Source organism: Hylaeus anthracinus, unplaced genomic scaffold, assembly GCF_026225885.1.
Source record: "Hylaeus anthracinus isolate JK02 unplaced genomic scaffold, UHH_iyHylAnth1.0_haploid 11989, whole genome shotgun sequence".
NCBI lineage: Eukaryota > Metazoa > Arthropoda > Insecta > Hymenoptera > Colletidae > Hylaeus > Hylaeus anthracinus.
In genome coordinates, this window is record NW_026534337.1 from 706,924 (window position 1) to 720,500 (window position 13,577).

General features: G+C 38.0%; 1 long non-coding RNA gene across 2 annotated transcripts; it reads left to right on the plus strand.

Moving 5' to 3' along the window:
• The first annotated feature begins 11,066 nt into the window (after nucleotides 1-11,066).
• On the plus strand, nucleotides 11,067-12,210 carry LOC128888114 (uncharacterized). Of its 2 annotated transcripts, XR_008460160.1 has the most exons (4): nucleotides 11,067-11,137; nucleotides 11,270-11,521; nucleotides 11,898-12,004; nucleotides 12,083-12,210. It is a non-coding gene; the product is annotated as an uncharacterized LOC128888114 (long non-coding RNA). The 2 variants fall into 2 exon arrangements; XR_008460159.1 differs by lacking the exon at nucleotides 11,067-11,137 and having other exon boundaries at nucleotides 11,212-11,521.
• Nucleotides 12,211-13,577: the final 1,367 nt, after the last annotated feature.

Below are 13,577 nucleotides of genomic sequence, written 5' to 3' on the forward strand. Positions count from 1 at the left end.
CTTACATTTTGCTGCCGGAGAGGTTTTCGCAATGATCACAAATGCAAAAATTTATGAATTTCTGTATTGTTTATAACTATTGTTATCGCAAAATTCCTATTATATGATGTAACTCGGTGAGGGAATTACCGAGCGCGATGGAACCTTCCGCATTTCATGATATATGAATTCGTGATGTTCCCATTTGCAAAAATTTATGGACACTTTTATTGTTTATAAAACCATTACAGTTTGAATAAAAAGCGTTTAAACCATTGTTGGTGCGAAATTACTATGCTCTGGTGCAGCTCGACAAGGAATTTACCAAACGCAATCAATCCTTTCACATGTAGTTGCAGATGTATTCCTGATAATCCCATTTGCAATTATACAGGGTGTCCAAAAAATGTTGGATGTCCTTGAATGGGGTGTTTCGGGGAGGGGGTGGTTTGAAACAATTTTTTCTTAACGAAAATGTTGTTCGAGGCTTCGTTAAGGAGATATTGACAGAAACCCCCGATCAATCAGAGCGCGAGTATGTCGGTGGAGCGCTTGCGGTAGCATAGGCCCCGCAGACGCTCCTTCGGCATACTCGCGCTCTGATTGGTCGGGAGTTTATGTTTCTAGAATATCTCCTTAACGAAGCCTCGAGCAACATTTTCGCTAAGGAAAAATTTTTTCAACCCCCCCTTCCCCGCGGAACAAGTCTTTTCAAGGACCTCCAACGTTTTTGGGTCATCCTGTATATTGCTCATAACTGTTGTTATTGCATGAAACCTATTGGTTATAAATTGCCATTAAAAAGAGTGAAATAAAATAATTTTTTGGAAAAAAAATTTAACCGATTTCAAAAAAGGTACAGTGAAAAGTATGAAATAATTTCTAGTTAATTTATATGAATACGCACTAGCTCTAGATAAAATTGCTTAAAAATATGGGAAAATGCAGTGAAAAACATGAAATAATTTCTAGTTAATGTATATGAATACGCACTAGCTCTAGATATAATTCCTTAAAAGTATGGGAAAATGCAGTGAAAAGTGTGAAATAATTTCTATTTAAACTGCATTGTTATTCACCATCATTTGATAAATTTGGTTAAATTATTAAATACATCATATTAAATGCAATGCACCTTTTTCGGAGGCGGCGCAGATGTAAAAATTTTTTAATTCTGGTTTGGGTTAGCTTTTGGTAGAGGCGGCAATATTGAATGCTGTCAATGTATACATGTTTATTGTCTATGAGGAATTAATAGTTAATGTATATAGTATGTACACGGAAATATAGTGTGAGTAGATTTGGGGCTTTTTTGGAGGGGAGTGGCGGCCATATTGATTACTGCTATTGTATAAGCTCTCCCCATGGAAATACTCTATGAATAGGTTTGGGATAGTATTTGGTGGGGGCGGGGGTATTGAATAGTGTTAATGAATATGATGTCTAAAGCGGATATAGTAATAGCAATAATTAATGTCATATTTTTTGTTCCTCGAACAGAAAGTTAAACCAAGTTTTTTTCTTTTTTTAATATACTTAATTCTAAATTTTGCGCCGCCTCCGAAAAAGGTGCATTGCATTTAATATGATGTATTTAATAATTTAACCAAATTCATCAAACGATGGTGAATAACAATGCAGTTTAAATAGAAATTATTTCACACTTTTCACTGTATTTTCCCATACTTTTAAGCAATTTTATCTAGAGCTAGTGCGTATTCATATAAATTAACTAGAAATTATTTCATACTTTTCACTGTGCCTTTTTTGAAGTCGGTTCAATTTTTTTTCCAAAAAATTATTTTTCTTCAGTGGTGTAGACGTTGATGGAGATGCTGTTGGCGTGTTCAAACTTTTTAATTTGGTTCAATGTCATTGGAAATTCGATATCCTGGACATTCAACACCGTTGAATAATGAGGATATACCGATGCCCGACATGCGTTCCTTTCGGTTGGATGCAGAGCAGCCACTACTGATCACGCGAAACATGCATTGTCGTTCGAACATACGTGGATTACAGCTCTCTTTAGTTGTATTTCTCGTGGTAATTGTATGGTACATCCAGCATGCAGCGGCATATATTTATTCACGTTAACAATTAAATTGAGTATACGCGACAGCGCCCATCCGTTATCCCGTTCATGAAATTCTTCCAGCGATGCTAGAGTGGGTTCGACGACGCGTTGTTCGTAGCACTCTTCGAGACCGATCTCGCCAAAGATTTCACAGTTCTTCGTGCTGATAGTCTTATTCGAGCGTTTATCACCCGCTACAAACTCTCTATTAAACGCGGTATTCACTTTTACTGTTTTATGTTTCACCAATGCACCCCGTATATGCTCGAGCACAACGTCTCTCGCATCCTGAAGAAAGTTACGCGGTTCGATGTAGTGCGAATTTAAAACAGCGCCGGTTAATACGCGGCTCTCGAACGCAGTGTACACAGTAAGTTCTTTGACAACATATTGCAAAATATGCATTTAAAATTCAATATCCTTTATAATTTTTTGTTTCTCTTGTCAGTGATAGCAATAATGTTCATTCGGAACGTAGAGTAACACGCGTGGTGCGTATACTGGGGAGGAGATATCCCCTGACGGATACATTCTACAAGTATCTCGACATCGGGGTTCGAATCGGTGGTTCCTGCGACGTAGAGCTGGCTATAGGAGACTCTCGTGGAAACGAAATTCAATTTTCTATGGATACGTGGAAAGATCTACTACGAAAGAGGCATAACATTCTGCAGATTTTTGCTGATACATCAGGAACCTTGAGCGAGCCGATAAGCATTAATGATGTAACAGTTAAATTCCGACAACTAAACGACGTAAAACTCGCAAAACTCTCAAGTTCTACCATCTCTATGTTCATGAGTGAAAAAACCGTACAAAAGTTGTTCGCTTTTGAATATTGTATCGATCACATGTACAGTTGGCTGTCTGAAAACTTGTACCTGGTAGAATCTAAGTACAAGTTTATAGAAATAATACAAAATGCTGAAATTTAGGATTATGCAAAGGCCTTTTGTTGAACATGAAAATTTTGAACGTCATTCATTGATTGACTCTAAATTGTTAGCATTAGGTTTAGATGGAATACAGTTATCAATAAAAAAAAATAGCTTGGATATATGTGTCTTTCTTTCTAGCGCATTTTCTCCCATATCTTATTCTCATCCGGTGTAATGTTTCCTTCGCACGTTCTCCAATATTCTCATCGCCAATGAATGATGTCACCTCTTCCGTTTTTTTAATATCTAATTTTCGAGCAATTGTATCGCGCAAATAAAAGATTTGCTGCCGGATTGTTATTTGCAAACTTTGCGTTTTTTGACCTTCTGTTCGAGGCCATTGTCGCGAGATGTTCTTACCGATATTGCGCGCTCTATAAAGATTGTAATGTAATATTAATATTATATGTTGCACGGGGCATGAGTGCGAGGAAGAAAATCCTCGGGCGCGAGAGAGAGGGAACCCGCGAGGCTCGCAACGACGCCCCTACTCCTGCGCGCGAAGAGGACGGTTCCCCTCCCTTACGGCGTGCGCGCTTACCTCCCGCGAAGACGACGAGCATGGTTTCCCCTCCCTTACATCGTGCGCGCTTATTTCGTTACATGTACCATTTGCATTTTTCTTTCTTATCGATCTCTGATAACGATAATAATACTTACCAAACATCGAAAAATTGATGTTCCTCTTCTCCTTTTTTACCGATCTCTGATAATTACCTATGATAATTACCTCATCTTTTCTAATCTTACGTGTTGCACGGGTAGAAGGGCATGAGTGCGAGGAAGAAAATGCTTGGGCACGAGAAAGAGAGAGAAAGGGAACCCGCGGGGCCTGAAAAAACACCCCCACTCCTGCGCGCGAAGAGGACGGTTTCCCCCACCCTTACGCGCTTATTTCGTTACATGTAAAATTTGCGTTTTTCTTTCTTACCGATCACTGATAATTACCGATCGGTTGTGACCCTTCTACCTTAACGACCGTAGATTATAATTACCGACCCCCCCTCCACCACTCGTGCCCCCTCCCTCGCCCCCCCGCTCCACCCTCGGAGCTCCTGAGTTAGAACCTGCCTATCTTTACTACTTCTGTTCGTTCCGCACGTACCAAGGAGCGTTGACAATCGTTCTAAGAATTATGAACTGTGGGGCTTCCATTTTTACTATGTGGCTTTTGGCAGCCGTACCCCATAATGCAATACCATACGTCCAAATTGGCTTAATTATTGTTTTATAGATGAATAGTTTATTGCTCGTGCTTAGTTTGGAGTTCCTGCTAGTAAGCCAGTACATTTCACATCTCTTGATCCTGATTTGATCGATTTTAGTTTTGATGTGGTGTTTCCAGGTCATTCTTACATCAAGATGTAATCATAAGTATCTAACTACTTTAGTTTGTGGGATGGTTGTATTGTTGATGGTAACTGGGGGGAGAGTACCCTTATTTAGCGTAAATGTAATGTGATTACATTTTTCAAAGTTAACTTTTATTCTCCATTTAATCAACCATTCTTCGATTTTTAGGAGGTATCGTTGCAACAATTTGTGTGCGATTTTTGGGTCAGCATGTATAGCTAAGATTGCAGTATCGTCTGTGAAAGAAAATATTGAGGTTTCGCTGGTGACGGGAATATCTGCCGTGTATATTGTGTACAGTAATGGCCCGAGAATACTGCCCTGTGGCACCCCTGGTTCAATGTTACAGATTCCTGAACATGTGTCTTGGATTTTAACGAAAAAGGTTCTATTTGCGAAGTAGGATCTCATAAGGTGGTAGTAGGGTGACGGAAGATTTTGTTCAATTTTATGTAGGAGACCTTCATGCCATACTTTGTCGAAGGCTTTTTCTATGTCTAGAAAAACAGAAGTACAATACATCTTTTGTTTAAATATAGTATAAATTTTATTTATTAGACTGTGCACCTGCTCAATAGTCGCATATTTGTTTCTGAATTCAAATTGATGAGGCGGGATTAAATTTGTTTGACCTGAGCTAACTTCCAGTTTACAGGGAAGTACTTGACTCTTAGAACAACATTAAAAATTATAGTGATCATTCTTACCGCTTTAGGTGGAAATTCCTTGAGGATCTTACCATTTATCATGTCGAACCCAGGCGTTTTTTTATCCCGAGTTTCATGGATGAGGTGGGTGACTTCTTTTACCGTAGTTAGTGTTATAATTGGTACCTGGTGCTCAGTTATGGACAGTGGAGCTAATTGTGGAGTAATATTACAGCTACCTGCATTAGGTTTAAAAGTGTGTTGTAAATGTTCAGCAAAAACATTTGCTTTATCAAGTGGACTTCTAGCCCAACTAGAGTTTTTTTTCTTAATAGCAGGTAGCAGAATGGCTGTCCTTTTCAGTCTTTTGGTAGTTTTCCAGAGTGAATAGTTTGTGTCCTCGATGGGTGATAGATTTCTTATATAATTGTGAAATTCAGTATTGAAGTAGTTTTGAATTAACTGTTTCACTTTTTTAGTGGTGGCGTTTAGTTTGTTTTTGTTGAGCTGTGTTTTGTGTTTTTGCCAAGTGTCTTTTAATTTTCGCTTTAACTTTATTTTCTGTAGAATATAATTAGGAAGGGATAAATATTTTCTATTATTTTCAGTTTGTTTAGTGGTTAGCCAGCATGCTTCTTGTATTAAGCCAGTAAAGTTTATAACTGTTGTTTCAATTTGTTCAGATGTTTTTAGGGGTATGTTGCAGTTTATTTTAGTTTCAAGATGTTCCTTAAATTGGATCCAATTGGTGCTATTGTTGTATAGGTGGTTAGTTCCGTACGTAAGTATTGGTTTAGATGAAAAATCGATAAGAATGGGAGAATGATCTGATGTAAGATCTAAACAAGAACGGGCTACAAAGTGACGTTTGTGTAAACCTTTAGTAATTGCAGTCTAATAGGTCTGGAGTTTTTTCTTGTGCCGATGACCAGTATGTTGGTTCTCCGGTTGATATTGTGTCCAAGGAAAGGTTACGTATAGTTTGTTCTAAAACTTTACCTCGTGGAGTGGTTGTTTTTGAGCCCCATAGATTATGGTTAGCATTATAGTCTCCACCTGTAATGAATTTATTACCTAGTGATTTTAAAAAGCTTTCGTATTGTTGTACCGTTATTTTGTATTTTGGAGGATTATAGATAGCTGACAGTGTAATGTTGCCACGATTTGTGCATATGGTTACAGCGGTGGCTTGTATATGGTCGTCGGCGAACGAGCATAGAAAGAAATGCTTAATGTCTTGCTTGATAATTACCGCAGAACCTCCATGTCCCCTGCCAGAGGCATGTTTGGTGTCATATATATTATAGAGAGGAATTTTTAAAAAACTTTTTACTATAAAATGAGTTTCCGAGATTAATAGAACGTCAATTTTATTTGTATATATAAAAACTTTCAACTCTTGCAGTCTTTGTAGTAGACCATTGGCATTCTAGATTACTATTTTTAATGTATCCATTTCAATTATTATTGTTTGTTAACATGTGTGAAAGAAGTTCTAACATTTTGTTGATTTGTTGAGATTGCTGAGTTAATAATTGTGTTTGTTAGATAAGCATGTTGGTTATTAATTTAGTGTTTTTTGTTGATGCTATTAATAATTTTTTAATTTCTAACATGTCAGATGTTGAAGTCTGGTTTTCGACAGAATCAGCTGATACTTCCTGTTCCCGAATTCGAGTTACTTGAGCGTAGGTTACATTATTAGTTTTTGTGTTGTATTGACTCCATACAGAAGTGTTGTTATTGCTATCTAAAGTTGCCTTTTGATTTGAAATGTTTGAGTTTGTATTTGGGTTATCTATAACTGATTTGTATCTTAATCTTGGAAAGAGTTTCTATTGCAGCTGTTTTCTCACTGAGCAGCCCTTGTAACTGGCAGGGTGGTTACCCTGACAGTTGTAGCATTTAACGTTCGTTTTCCCTTCATTAGGACAGTTTGAAGACCAGTGTATCCCTGCACTTTAACGCTAAAAATTGACAAATTAAATGACAAATTTACTGTCATTAAATCGCAAGAGAGTAGCAACTTAGCAGATCAAACGAAATGTGGTACCCAGACGGATAGAAAGAACGATCACACATCAAAGAAGCTAACTAAACTACAACCAAAGAGACGTAAAATCAATCCTCCGAATGAATTATTAGGTGGAACAGTTCTGTGGCAGTAATTTTTAGCATGACCGTACGACTGACAGCGTAGGCATTGCGGTATATCTTTTTTGTTTCTAGGAGGTTCGAAGGTCACAACCGTGTTTAGTAGTCTATTAATTTTATAGATTCCTTTGTTATTTTCCTTGGGTTCTAACTTAATAAAAAAAAAGCGGCAAGGGTTGTTTCGTATCGTACTTAGTTATATTGTTAATTTGCCTTACCTGATGATTTGATTCTTTCAGCTCGTCAATTATTGAACTAATGTTGGTTTGAGGATGCATTCCTCTAAGTACTACCTTGTAGCTTCTATCCTTTTTCGGTTGGTAGGTGTAGAAGTTAGCGTTTTTTTCTTTCAGTATCCGGGTAAGTTCCCTGTAGTTGCCAGGAGTATTGACTTGGATTTTGATATGATTGTCTTTAAGCTGTTTAAGAGTATAGTTGTTGTTGGCTATGTTTTTCATTAATTCAGTAAGGGGCTCTATGATTTGAGCTTCGATGTATACTTGTGAGGGTTTCGGTTGCTGCCTTTCGATAGCTGTAGTGTTACTACCTGTGGGTTCATCAACTTCCATCTCCGACAAGATACTGTACGGATTACTAACGGGAATGTTATTCATTCACTTAGTATGTCCTGTGTCTGTTCCACTTAATAATTCATCCGGAGGATTGATTTTACGTTTCTTTGGTTGTAGTTTAGTTAGCTTCTTTGATGTGTGATCGTTCTTTCTATCAGATCACAGATCAGGGTATCAGATTTCGTCTGATCTGCTAAGTTGTTACTCTCTTGCGATTTAATGACAGTAAATTTGTCATTTAATTTGTCAATTTTTAGCTGTAAATTACAGTAATTTGTACATAGTGCCATTTCTGGCCTGGACTTCCCAGCGGCAAGCCCCCGTAAGAAGCACACTCACACGCACGCACGAGGAATTTGGATACACAAGTACACAATACACAATAACTGATCGTTCGCGTAAACACATCTTACTACGTAAACACGTCTTATCGCTACGACTTCCCAAACGAGACTGAATTATCCTTTTAGTTTTTGAAGTTATACTTTTCTTGGTGGATTGAGAATGAAAGTTTAGTGTTGCACGCGCACACGGTAACGATAATTTTCCAGTATGAAGTTGGCCGTCAAAGGAAATTAAATGTGCACACTGGCTCGTAAGAAACTGTCAGTGTGGTAGAGGTATGACCGAACGTCATGTGGAACCATACTTACATTAAAAACAATCGGTCTTTTTCGGGACTATCAAATTTTAAAACGTAGGAGCGTCAAGCTCTAAAATCGGTACCGAAATTACCCTTAATCCCCAGTGATTGATTTAAAGCAGTGCTCGACTAGTTCTGCACTTTTCGGCAGAGATGGGCATTATTTAGATAAAAAAATGATTTAAATAGAAAATCGAATAAAGATACATATCATTATTTTTATTTGATGACTATCGGATAAAAAAATGTATTCCACAAATAAAAATAATTTAAGTTATCTTATAATCGAGTTATCCGACGGCTAAAGATACCTGCTTCATCTGTAGAGAGTTTCACCCATTGGGTAGTTCTCCCATTTTTATCTTTATCCGACCGCTAGAGATACCTGGTTTTTCTCCGGAGAGTTTCAGCCGTAAGATAGTTTTCCGCATTTTTATCTTTATCCGACCGATGGAGGTACCTAGTTTCTCTCCAGAGAGTTTCACCCGTAGGTTATTTTCGCACTTTCATCTTTATCCGAAGTTTGTCGGATAAAGGTCGGATAATTTTTCAAGCTGCGTTTAGTCGGCAATTGTAATACATAGTTATACATAATTATACATATTGTTGCGAGCACCGTTTGGATGGATCCAAGACCTGCTGGTGCTCGCGACCGGAACATGAAGACAGCGAAAAGAAGGCGATCGGATCGATCGTCTGTCAAGCTGTCAGATTCGAGCAAGACGTCATTGAGAGCAGACGTTCCGAAGCTATATTTAATTGCATTCCTATTGTACACATTTCTATTGTAAAGCTGGTTGTTATTTATTAAAGTTTGTGTTTACTCATTATGCCGAAACGCAACAATATATTTCATGTATGTTAAACCTGCAATCGATTAAATCGATGGAACCCCTCACATTTTGTGCCTTTCGGCATTTCGGCAATTATGCCTACGCAGCAATCTTGTCAACAAGGGCGGGTGGGGTGGGGGGGGGGGGGGTGACCTGGGCTTTTCGAACGTTAAGGAATTTACCTTCCTGTCACATAGATTTTCGGTAAAATATATTTATTAATCAATCTTCAGAAACTGTCCTTGAGTAACTAAATTCTACTATCACTTTCAATTTAAATGTGTTCCACTGAGTGACTAATTATTTGTGATTTCATAGATGTAACTGAACAAGAAAAATAACAATAATTATGCGAATTTTAATATGTACAGGTATATTTATTGACATGATACATGACATTGATCGATTTATTTCTGGTTTGAAAGTTCATCTAACCATAAACTAACATGATTAAGGTTATAACTGAAAGTATTGTTTTAAGAATTATATGATTTATTGTATGAGTATGTATCACAATAAAAACATTAATACTCTCATGAAATTGCAGAAAGAAGGAACATATAGGACATAAAATAATTTTTGGAAAAAAAATGTAACCGACTTCGAAAAAATATTAAAACTGCACTAAAAGGTATGATATAATTATATGATTAAACGAACTTACCTAAGTGAAGAATTGTTTGGAGGACTGCTCCAATTTGGCTCTCCAAAATATTCGAGACAATATTGCCGACAACTATGTTTGGATATCCGTAGATAAGACTACGGATGCAACTGGTCGTTACATTGCAAATTTAATTATTGGGAAGCTCTGAAGAATGAGAAAACACAAGCTTATCTATTGGCGTGTAAGCAATTAACAGAAACAAATTATGCAACTATTGCTCGATTTGTGAATTCAGGCATGAGAGTATTATGGCCAAGTGGAGGCGAAGATAAAGTACTATTGCTCGTCACAGATGCAGTGACGTATGTATGTTGAAAGCTGGGAAGCATTTGAAAATAGTTTATCCAAATTTGTTGCACATAACTTGTTTGGCACGTGCACTAAACTGAATTGGTGAGGAAGTGTGACGGCAATTCCCTGTTGTTAACAAATTAATATCTACCGTTAAAAAAGTATTTTTAAAAACTCCACTACGCGTCGAAATTTATAAAAATAAATTACAAAATATACCATTGCCATCAGAACCTGTGGTAACACGATGGGGAACCTGGTTGGAAGCAGCGTTTTTTTATGCAATGCATTTAGAAGGAATGAAAGACGTCATAGAATCATTGGATGAAAAGGAGGCTTGGTCAATTAAATTGGCGAAAGAACCATTACGATGCGAGTATTTACAACAAAATTTAATATTTATTCAGAGCCATTTCAAAATGTTACCTGAGGCCATAAAGAAATTAGAAACAATAGGATAACCTCTAACAGAATCTATAGATTTGATAACTACATTTACAGAAAATTTAAAAATTATACCCGGTGATTATGGAGAAAAAGTTATAGATAAAATGGAATCAGTATTAAAACGAAACGTACACTTCCGTCGAGCCCTAGCGGATTCGGCGGAAAACCAATCGAATTAATTCGCATATATCAGCGATTAACGCGACATCTCCAAAACGGATGAAAAAACGCGTACCTCCCTAGATTCAATCGCCACGCCATGCGGCGCGAACACCAAATCGACAAATGAAGCAACATCACTTCTTTTGTTCGATGCTACGAGCCTCGCGGCTTCCGTTGCGTTTCTCGAACACTTGGCTCTCGCCAGGGGGACCAAGCACAGTTGCGAGGAAGTGAAATCACGTTTTTAGTTGGTGAACCAAATCCACGCGACGCTAGTAAGCATCACATACACATATCTAGGGTCAGCTGCCGGTTTCCGTCGGTACTCATCATCATTTGCGAAGTAATAATGGACTATTGTCAATGGCACAATGGTAACGATCACTCACGTGGCGGTGGTCTGATAGCCAGCGTGATTTGATTCCTTCGTAACTTTTAATTGTGTTTTTTTGTGTTTTTTGTGTATTTTTTGTGTTTTTTGTGTGTTTCTTTGTGTTTTTTTTCAGTTTTGTGAAATATGGCACCTAAAAAGTGCCAAGTGAGAGGATGTACCTTACAGGAAAACCAGCTTCGGCAATTTCCCGATCTGATGAAAGATAGGGAACGCTGCCTTCAATGGATAGCAGCGTGTGATAATCCCTGCCTTCAGGACATGTCATCAATGGAAAATGTGAAAATCTGCGATGTCCACTTTGAGGATGTTTATAAATTAAATATCCGACTGAGTACTTCAGCAGTGCCAACGCTTCATTTGCCAAGTATGTATACATAAAATAAGCATATTTATAGGCCCGTATTCACAGTCGCAACTTAAGCATTGTCTCAAGAAGTTCTTAACTAAGTTTGCCTTATTGGAATAAGCATTGTTTGTGTCGCTATGTATTCACAGTATTATGTATTATCATTTTATTTTATGTATTCATATGGACTTAAGACTTTCTTAAGAATTGACTGTGAATCTAGAATAGACAGCAATTGCTTTCAAAGGGAATCCTTAAGTCGATGCTTAAGGCGTTACTTAATTGATTGACTGTAAATAATTTTTTATATTTAATATAACAATTTCATTTGTTCGCAAGGAAAAATTTTTTAAATAAATAGTTTATTAATAAGTACTTTTTATTTCTGTTTCAGGAATTATATCTGGTCTAGGGGAAGGGGCAGCATTAAATATAGGATTTCGAAAAACACTCACTTGTCTAATGAACTGAGCAGCTTAGCTTATTTCTCTATTATTTCAGGTATGTATATGTTAATATGAAGTATGCATTAAATTAGATTCATAGATTGACTGTAAATAATTTTCATATTTTTTTCAGATTGGACTGTTATCACTTCGTGTAACATAAGCGTAATTATAAAAATATTCTTATTATAAAATTTGTACAATATAAGTTAAATAAAAAAAATGTTTGTTATATAAGTATTGTATACCTTTTTATTACAATTCGTTTTTTATATTTAATTATATATATTTTTCAGAAAGTAAGCCAGAGAGAGGCAGACAATTCAAAGGATTTTCGTCGTTATAAAATTATATTTTTTGAAACGACGAAAATCCTTTGAACTGTGTCTGCCTTTCTCTGGCTTACTTTCTTTCAAATAATTTAAAACAATTTGAAAAGCCCGCTACTGTATATATATATATATGCATATACGCTCATGCGCTCTACATTTTAGTTGGAAACACAAAACCACTCGGCGCTGCAAACTTTGTACCAACTTGTAATACGGTAGCTTGGCCCCCCTGGCTCTCGCCGGCTCCCGCGAACACTCGTGTTCCGTCGACGCATTCAGTGTAATTATACCTTGCTATCCCGCGAGTTTGTGCATTCAATAGACTCACGGGTCGTGTTATTTCTTCGATTCAACAACGCCCGATGCGTTAATTGCTTTATTTCGCTATCGAAACCCTACGCGACATGGATACGACCTTGTGTGCGCGATCGCGTACCACCACGTGGCGACGCCATTTCGGCGGACTTTGTCCACATTCTTACCTTCCCTCCAAACCTAACGATCATCTCTTGACCTTCTTCAGGGATTCTCATGCCAAAGAGCAACGCTCAGGCATAATTCACTTTCTATGTTGGCATCTGCCCATAGAATTCCGTTCTTCGTATCCACGCGTATCCATATCGTTGCATCCAGCAATTCATCGCGTTCACTCGAACTGTTTCGACGTGTTACCGCAATATTTCGCTTCTACAGCACATTCAAGATGATCGAATCACCAATGCTGCGTGATAACGCATACAACAATCGCATCGTACGATTCTCATCTCCTTCCCCGCTCGGGATTTGAGCATCTTACGGGTTCCGACGGCCAGAAAATAGTTACCGAGGGGACAACGAGTTCCAGCGACGAGACGGCGATTTTCGACGACGAGATGATGGAGTTCAACGACGAAACGACGAGAAGAGCGGAATGCGCCGCCGGGAAGGTATTACAACTGCGGCGACCGCGAACATCTCTCCTTCGAGTGTCACCGGAGAAGTCAAGGAGCGAAATGCTTCGAGTGTGGAGAATTCGGACACGTTGCGAAGGATTGCCCAAGGAGAGTAACGCCTGCGACTGGCGAAAGTCTGGCGGTGCAGCAGAAATTCCGTAAGAAATATTTTAAGAAAGTTTCTATCTGCGAGCGCGAGGTAACCGCCCTAATTGATACCGGCAGCGATTTATACCTAATGCGTTGTGATCAATATAACGCACTTAAACCAAAGGTACCTGAACTAAGTAGAAGTAGCGTTTACTTTCGGGGTATCGGTTCGGAAACAATAGAGCAGTTGGCGAATTTGAAACAGAGGCGTCCA